This window comes from Ptychodera flava (assembly GCF_041260155.1).
Source record: "Ptychodera flava strain L36383 chromosome 23 unlocalized genomic scaffold, AS_Pfla_20210202 Scaffold_24__1_contigs__length_23054250_pilon, whole genome shotgun sequence".
In the NCBI taxonomy this organism is placed as follows: domain Eukaryota; kingdom Metazoa; phylum Hemichordata; class Enteropneusta; family Ptychoderidae; genus Ptychodera; species Ptychodera flava.
Window position 1 is genome coordinate 15,021,541 of NW_027248278.1, and position 8,251 is coordinate 15,029,791.

Below are 8,251 nucleotides of genomic sequence, written 5' to 3' on the forward strand. Positions count from 1 at the left end.
TAGGACGTTCGCCCTCTATGGTCACCTCTCTCGTCCGAACATGTTATGCAGAGTTGCATTGAACTTACAAGTATTACTGGTGAGACGGCGTGTGTTTTGCCTGAAAAATTTCAATAATTTTTCTGTTTTGGTAGAGCAATGGGTGTGAATTTTTTAGAATCTTTTTTTTTCTCTGATGGTGAAACAAGACAGGAACAACAGTGACACAGGATCATGTTTTACTTTCCAAGATTTTATTCATTTCAACAATTCAAGATTACAACAAGTAACAACACAATTTTACATAATCAAACTTCTAAGGTTAACAAAGGATGAAGAGTGAATAAAATTAACGTTTTCCTGTGGTAAAAATCTTACTTAGGGAGTTGTAATTATTTACGACCTTGGGGGGGGGGGAAGTCTGGGGAATTTCATAGTATTCTGAAAGTTCGAGTAAACCCATGCCAACCCAAATGCATTTGAGTAACCCAGTCTCTAACACAGAAATTTTGACCTGATCCCTCCCCTCCGACCACTTAGACCAGTTAAATACCAAGACATGTATTTGTAACATTTACAAAACTACAGCAATAGTACAGACCTTTCATATCCTGCTGGAATATCATCAGTTACCTCATGACAGTTGAAAAAGATGTGACCGGCAAAAGAAAATTCAAAGTCACAATAAAATGTAGATACAAAAGCTCATGCTGTAACCACTATCCAACCATATAGTATTGTTTACCATACAGTATTTTTATTTTGGATGGGTATCATGAAAAGGTTTCCACTAAGATATCTGACAGGGCAGAATTTGAAAGTACAGGAGAACAGTCAGGAGGCTGGGGCAGTGTCAGAGGAGTTGTACCCTCTCGTGTTGAAAATTTGAGAGATTGATGTGTGCAATAATGCAGTCTGGTGCAATATGAGAGATGTTATCAATTTGTGTAAAACTGTTAGAACACCCAACGGGAAAAGTGTGAGAGGCGTGTCCCCTCTGCCACGTCGGAAATTTTGAGAAATTAATGAGTTCAATGATGCAGTCTGGTGCAATATTAGGTGTTTTCTATTTGTTTTTACTAAGTAAAACTGTCAGAACACCCCAGGGGGAGAGGAAGTGACAGGGGGTCGCATTAAGAATTTTGAGAAATTGATGAAATGGTGCAATCTGAGAGGTATTTCAATTCATTTTGTACCAAAAATTGAGCAACCCCCTTCTTTCTTTCCAATTTTGAACCTCCTTGTAGCTTTCAATTTTTTGAGTGACTACCCTCACATTCCTCTGACCCCCCCAGGCCCTTATGTTAAATTACTCTAAAAGACCCATAAAAATATTCTTGATGGCCTTTAATTTGTGAACAACATGTACAGTAAAAGTGGTCAACTTTGATGCAGTCTTGAGGCTTGAACTCACAATATCTACATTACTAATTCGTACTAGCTTAGCAGTCATTAAAACCCTACAAATAGGCGTTTCAACTTGCAGCGGCCTGGTATCTCATGTAGCTGTACTGTGATAATGTTCAAGAGAATCCATAGGATAGCTAGGTGTGTGCCTCAATCAGGCAAAACAACAGTTAGCAATAATAACAACAGTAATAAATATAAATTTCTGCAAGTCATTTAAAAATATACCACCAAGGGCACAGTATTGCTCCTATCTGACAAACAAAAAGAGGTATTCCTATTTCCACTTATTCACTCAAAATACTATTGTGTTTGCAAAGAGTTTGAACTTTCAATTTTCATGGGCAGAATTCCGTTTTAACAGCCACTTTTCAATTTTGTAGATCAACAATAAAAATTTGATGGTCCTTGCTTGAAATGTTAAGATTTACTCAGAGTCAAGTTATACACAAGTTTGTTTGTGTAAGTAAGTTTGTGTGGTGAAGTTACCTGATATTATCATTCATCACTCATCTTATTCAATCTACACATGATTTCACTCGGCTGCCTTCATCTTTGTGAAGATTTACTTAATTAAGTGATACCATGACAGGTTTTTTTTGTTTATGTAACATAATGATTGGAACTGATACAAATAAACTGGAGTCTGTTTTATTGGTATGGTGCATCTTGCCATATGCCTTCTTGTGGATTGAAATCCCTCATCAGTGTATGGGGTTTCCTCCATGAAATATTTGCTAAAGTTGATCCACTACATAAAACATAAGCTCACAACTTTTTTCTAGATCACATTTCACTACAAATTGGCATCAAATAAAACTACATTATTTCAGTATCTTCAAAATTGATTTACAAGGTATTCCGGGTTGGAATAGGTCATTCAAGCTTGCGGACTAATATATTGGCTCCAAAAAAAAAAAATCATTGGTTCCCCCAGTTTGAAAAATGATTTGGCTTCGGTAGTCTCCAGGGATTTTTATAAGAAAATGCAAAGCTATCAGATAAGAACCAATGAGACAAAAGCACTTTTTGACCGAAATTGACAAAAATTGCTCCAAAAATACAAAATTTTGCATTTTCTCACTGTATAAAAATATCTGACTTAAGTCATCCTAAGGACCTGTATACTGAATATCAAAAAGTCTGACAAGGAGTTTTGAAGAAAAAAATAGATCTACAATGACAAAAATAATCTCAAAAATACAAAGTTGCATATCTTGGCACGATTTTACAAATCTTATTGCTGCCATCCTAAGGGACATGTATAATCAATATTAATGTGTCTGACCAGAACTTTTGAATGATATTTTTGGTTAAATATGACAATAATTGCCTTAAAATTTAAGTTTTAAAATATTTCATAACAGTATGAACAAATGTCAATAAGGTTATCCCTGCAGAACAGTATCTTAAAATTTCTGTAGCAATACTAGAGTTTATTTGCTTCTTCAAGCATAACCATTCTTTTCCTTGACATAAGGTAAACTTCAGCCTCCTCCAACAACACAATTGTGATGTAGTCTACAACAAACCTGAGTGAGAAAATAGAAATATAGATATACTATTAATACATTTTTGTATATTTCAGATGCTATGCTGACAAGCTAAATATTGATTTTTTAGCAATCTTTTTGTAGTAAAATAACAACTTACAGTGGACAAATATAAATAATGAAAATAATATCAAAAGTAAGCATTACAGGCCCTCTAAATTTTTGAGAGTTGTAATATAATAACTTACACAATTATCCCAAAACCATTCACAGGATACAGCTCAAGTTGTAACTACAACAAAATGGTACACCAATGTGAGTAGCAACATGTGAACATAATACCCTACTTACATTGACGTTTCTTTCACATTCCTCTTCCATCTGTTGTTAAGGCAGTGTCATATCATTCAAAGATACTGTCAAAACAAACAGAAATCCATTATTACATCAGAATGAATAACACTGTTAACAAGACGTTTCATATTAAAAAGTATTTTTTTTTAATACTCTCTGTTTTCAACAGACACGTCATAAACCTTCAAAAGACACAGTTTATGTTTTACTTTGCATATAAAAATGATATTAGTCTTGCAATGGTTATGTATAAGTGGAGCTGACAACAGTTGCCCCAAATGGGCAGTGACACATATGATTTGAATAAAATATCACTTTTAACATGGTCGTCATTTCCTTCTTTTGGCAGGTTACATCTGAACATATTTTACAGTACATGATCCTCATACAAATTAAAATGCCTCTTATTCAAAATGTAAGAACTTAATTGCCAATCAAAAAAAGTTTTGTTAACAACATTTAAAGAAAATAATGTGAAAATTTAAGAAAGTTTGACCAAGTCAGTATGGAGTTAAATTGTTTGGAAATCTTGAAATTGGAAGAATAGTGAAGCCAGGAAATTGGGTGATTTGCAAACATTTGCAAAAATTAACACTTCTTTATCAAGCAACCTACGACTGCTTGACAGCCTTGAAGATGAACCCAAATAATAATATTTAATCTTGGGTTAACTATTTCATTAAATTACATGAATGTCTACAAAAAGTGATTTTGGTGCAAAATACCCTGTGTTGGGTGCAGCGCCCCTTAATTAGCAAGTTTTATACCACTGCAAAGTCTCTGTGCAACCAGGTGACACATTCTGACTCAGCATGATCTAACAGCAGATTCCTGCATAAAATTTTGATTTGAAAACTTGAATCACTTTTTAATAGCATGAAAAGAGCAAAACATAGGAGAAACTTAGATGACAAAGCCTTATAAGGGAAAGAGAGATGTACCACATGACTCCGTGCAACCAGGTGACACATTGTGACTCAGCATACTCCTAAAGCAGACGACTGCATAAAATTTTGATTTTGAATCACTTTGTAATAGTATAAAAAGAGCAAAACCAATGAGAAAAATTAGCATTCACAGCCTTAGCACAGTAAGAGAGATGCACCAGAGTGTCCGTGCAACCAGGTGACACATGGTGACTAGCATACTCCAAATGCAGATTCTGCAAAAATATTTGATTAGACAACTTAAATTAGTTGGCGATAGCATAGAAAGATGAAAACCAATGAGAAAACTTAGAAGTCACAGCCTTAGCACAGTAAGAGAGATGCACCAGAGTGTCCGTGCAACCAGGTGACACATGGTGACTCAGCATACTAAAATGCAGTTCCTGCAAAATATTTAGATTAGACAACTTAAATCAGTTGGCGATAGCATAGAAAGATGAAAACCATGAGAAAACTTAGAAGTCACTTCCTTTGCACAGTAAGAGAGATGCACCAGAGTGTCCGTGCAACCAGGTGACACATGGTGACTAGCATACTCCAAATGCAGATTCTGCAAAAATATTTGATTAGACAACTTAAATTAGTTGGCGATAGCATAGAAAGATGAAAACCAATGAGAAAACTTAGAAGTCACAGCCTTAGCACAGTAAGAGAGATGCACCAGAGTGTCCGTGCAACCAGGTGACACATGGTGACTAGCATACTCCAAATGCAGATTCTGCAAAAATATTTGATTAGACAACTTAAATTAGTTGGCGATAGCATAGAAAGATGAAAACCAATGAGAAAACTTAGAAGTCACAGCCTTAGCACAGTAAGAGAGATGCACCAGAGTGTCCGTGCAACCAGGTGACACATGGTGACTCAGCATACTAAAAATGCAGTTCCTGCAAAATATTTAGATTAGACAACTTAAATCAGTTGGCGATAGCATAGAAAGATGAAAACAAATGAGTAAACTTAGAAGTCACAGCCTTAGCACAGTAAGAGAGATGCACCAGAGTGTCCGTGCAACCAGGTGACACATGGTGACTCAGCATACTAAAAATGCAGTTCCTGCAAAATATTTAGATTAGACAACTTAAATCAGTTGGCGATAGCATAGAAAGATGAAAACAAATGAGTAAACTTAGAAGTCACAGCCTTAGCACAGTAAGAGAGATGCACCAGAGTGTCCGTGCAACCAGGTGACACATGGTGACTCAGCATACTAAAAATGCAGTTCCTGCAAAATATTTAGATTAGACAACTTAAATCAGTTGGCGATAGCATAGAAAGATGAAAACCAATGAGAAAACTTAGAAGTCACAGCCTTAGCACAGTAAGAGAGATGCACCAGAGTGTCCGTGCAACCAGGTGACACATGGTGACTCAGCATACTAAAAATGCAGTTCCTGCAAAATATTTAGATTAGACAACTTAAATCAGTTGGCGATAGCATAGAAAGATGAAAACAAATGAGTAAACTTAGAAGTCACAGCCTTAGCACAGTAAGAGAGATGCACCAGAGTGTCCGTGCAACCAGGTGACACATGGTGACTCAGCATACTAAAAATGCAGTTCCTGCAAAATATTTAGATTAGACAACTTAAATCAGTTGGCGATAGCATAGAAAGATGAAAACCAATGAGAAAACTTAGAAGTCACAGCCTTAGCACAGTAAGAGAGATGCACCAGAGTGTCCGTGCAACCAGGTGACACATGGTGACTCAGCATACTAAAAATGCAGTTCATGCAAAATATTTAGATTAGACAACTTAAATCAGTTGGCGATAGCATAGAAAGATGAAAACCAATGAGAAAACTTAGCAGTCACAGCCTTAGCACAGTAAGAGAGATGCACCAGAGTATCCGTGCAACAAGGTGACACATTGTGACTCAGCATACTCCAAATGCAGATTCTGCAAAAATATTCGATTAGACAACTTAAATCAGTTGGCGATAGCATAGAAAGATGAAAAAACCACTGGGAAAACTTAGAAGTCATAGCCATAGCACACTAAGAGAGATGCGCTCGAGTGTCCATGCAACCAAGTTTATAATGCTTTGAGCACTTTCGACCGTTGTTACTGAAGCAGTGCCATGAATACAAAAGCAAGCACAGTAGCTTTGTACGGCTTTGGACCATAACAATCAAACACTAAAGTGCTGAATCTGTCGAGGTTGATCATGATGACTGATGTATGTAGACACAGTCAGAGGCGGACTGTCATGTAGACCTGGTTTCGTCTGACCTCTGAATTTTAAAGACCCCTGAATTTTAAAACCGCCTGCATGCTAACACCAGAGATATATGAGAAATCGTATCCTTGTGTTACAAGCCTACGATCAAGAATTGAACAGACTACTATGTACTTGTACTCACTTGCTTCGAAATGGCACAAATGAAAACGTGCTTTGACAACCAGAGCTAGCACAGGTATCAAGAATGCAAGGAATTACCCATGCTTGGACTTTCAACTCTGATCTTTGACATCGAAACAAACCAAATATGGGTGTGTCATAGCCAACAAACCACATGACATATTTACAACCAGATGACAGGACTCCCAAACGCGCGTACTCCCTCTATCTGATGTAGTGAACTTATTTTTTTATTTTAGCGATCGGTCATGACGTCGCGTCGTTCACCTATTTCCTACCATTTTCCTGACCGTGTTTCTCAGTCAATGTTTAGATCGGTAATTCGTGATTTCAACATACGAAATTGCCAGCTTCGGATTATTTTTAATGTTTATGTTTATTACTTTCTTGATGATTATTTCCACAGCGTACGGCGCCATTTCCGTATGTAGATATGGCGGTCAGTAGCCGAATCATTCTCGAACGATGACATGACCCCGAAACTTCAGTAAATCAACTCAGCAAAAACTTCAGTAGATCAACTCAGCACGCTCCTGTTTTTATAAAATTGATATTTTTTCCTTCTTTCTTTTTTCTTTCGCGTATTGCGAAGGCTGTTCTAAGCTTATAGTCAGAGCGTGAGTTGAGAGCAACAGATTACCCAGATAATGCGAACGATAGCAACCCTTACAACAGACTCATTATGCAGAGCCATGCCCCAAAACGCCCATCCAAACGTTGCATTAATCCGGATCCCGGTCCATTTAGAGGTAGTCATGTCATTATCTTTGTAAACGCAAAGACTTGAGAGAATTCAAATCCCATTCAGGTAGTATGCGCCTCGAAAACGAAAGTGAAAGACTTCAGCTTTTCCTCAAACGTTCCTTAAGGAATCTTTCATCCATTTTCGTACTAATTTAACATATAGGTCAGGGGTCACTGTGCAAATGTTTTTTACTAGGGAAACAAATTACATAAGATTTACTGATATTTGAAATTCAAGATGGCCATCATCCCTGTGTTAACTCCATGGAGAAAATAAAATTCTCGATATTCGAAAAACTAGGGCGGTGAAATTTTTTCTTACATCAAGAGCTTTAAAATGAGCCCTCACAAGTGGTAGATCAGAAAAGATTGTAGAAACTGAGAGTCCGAATATCTGTCTCCGAGGTGCGTTCTACCTTGAGTTAAATATACCATAATTGGTCGCACAGCCCATTGGAAGTATCTGCAATTGCCAAAGTCCCAGTACAACTATATCAAAATGTTCAGATTTTCCCCTACCTTTGACAATAAACTCAGTACTTTTTTCTGAAATCGATTCACTTTCCCTACTGCATTTTAAAGACCTGCTTGAAACAGTGGTCGCACAGTGTGCTACATAGAAACGCATGACACATTTATGCGTTCTGTGAATCGTATCCTAATAGGCCAATATCGACAGGGTAAGCACTGAGTTTTGCCCCTTACAACAAATTTTGTGTCGTTTGTCTATTGGCGCCATTTCGTCCATACATAAACCTGGGACTTTATTCAAATAGCATGGCCTTTCCATTGTGTTCATAATAGCAGCTTCAGAGACACAATGCTTCGAGTGTGCCGATTGGTAACACAGTGATTTTATCCATTTTTGGTCGACAGGCAGAATGTCTCTCTATATACAAAAATACATCTCAGATATCAAAACCTGTGTCAAGAGCTTCGACGGTGATTACGTCAACCTTGCCT

At 37.1% G+C, this 8,251-nt stretch overlaps 1 long non-coding RNA gene across 1 annotated transcript; it reads right to left on the reverse strand.

Annotated features, from left to right (window-relative positions):
- Nucleotides 1–2,206: 2,206 nt before the first annotated feature.
- Nucleotides 2,207–6,598, reverse strand: LOC139124520 (uncharacterized). The gene is made up of 3 exons (XR_011549939.1): nucleotides 6,546–6,598; nucleotides 3,231–3,295; nucleotides 2,207–2,918 (listed from the first exon to the last, which is right to left on the reverse strand). It is a non-coding gene; the product is annotated as an uncharacterized lncRNA (long non-coding RNA).
- Nucleotides 6,599–8,251: the final 1,653 nt, after the last annotated feature.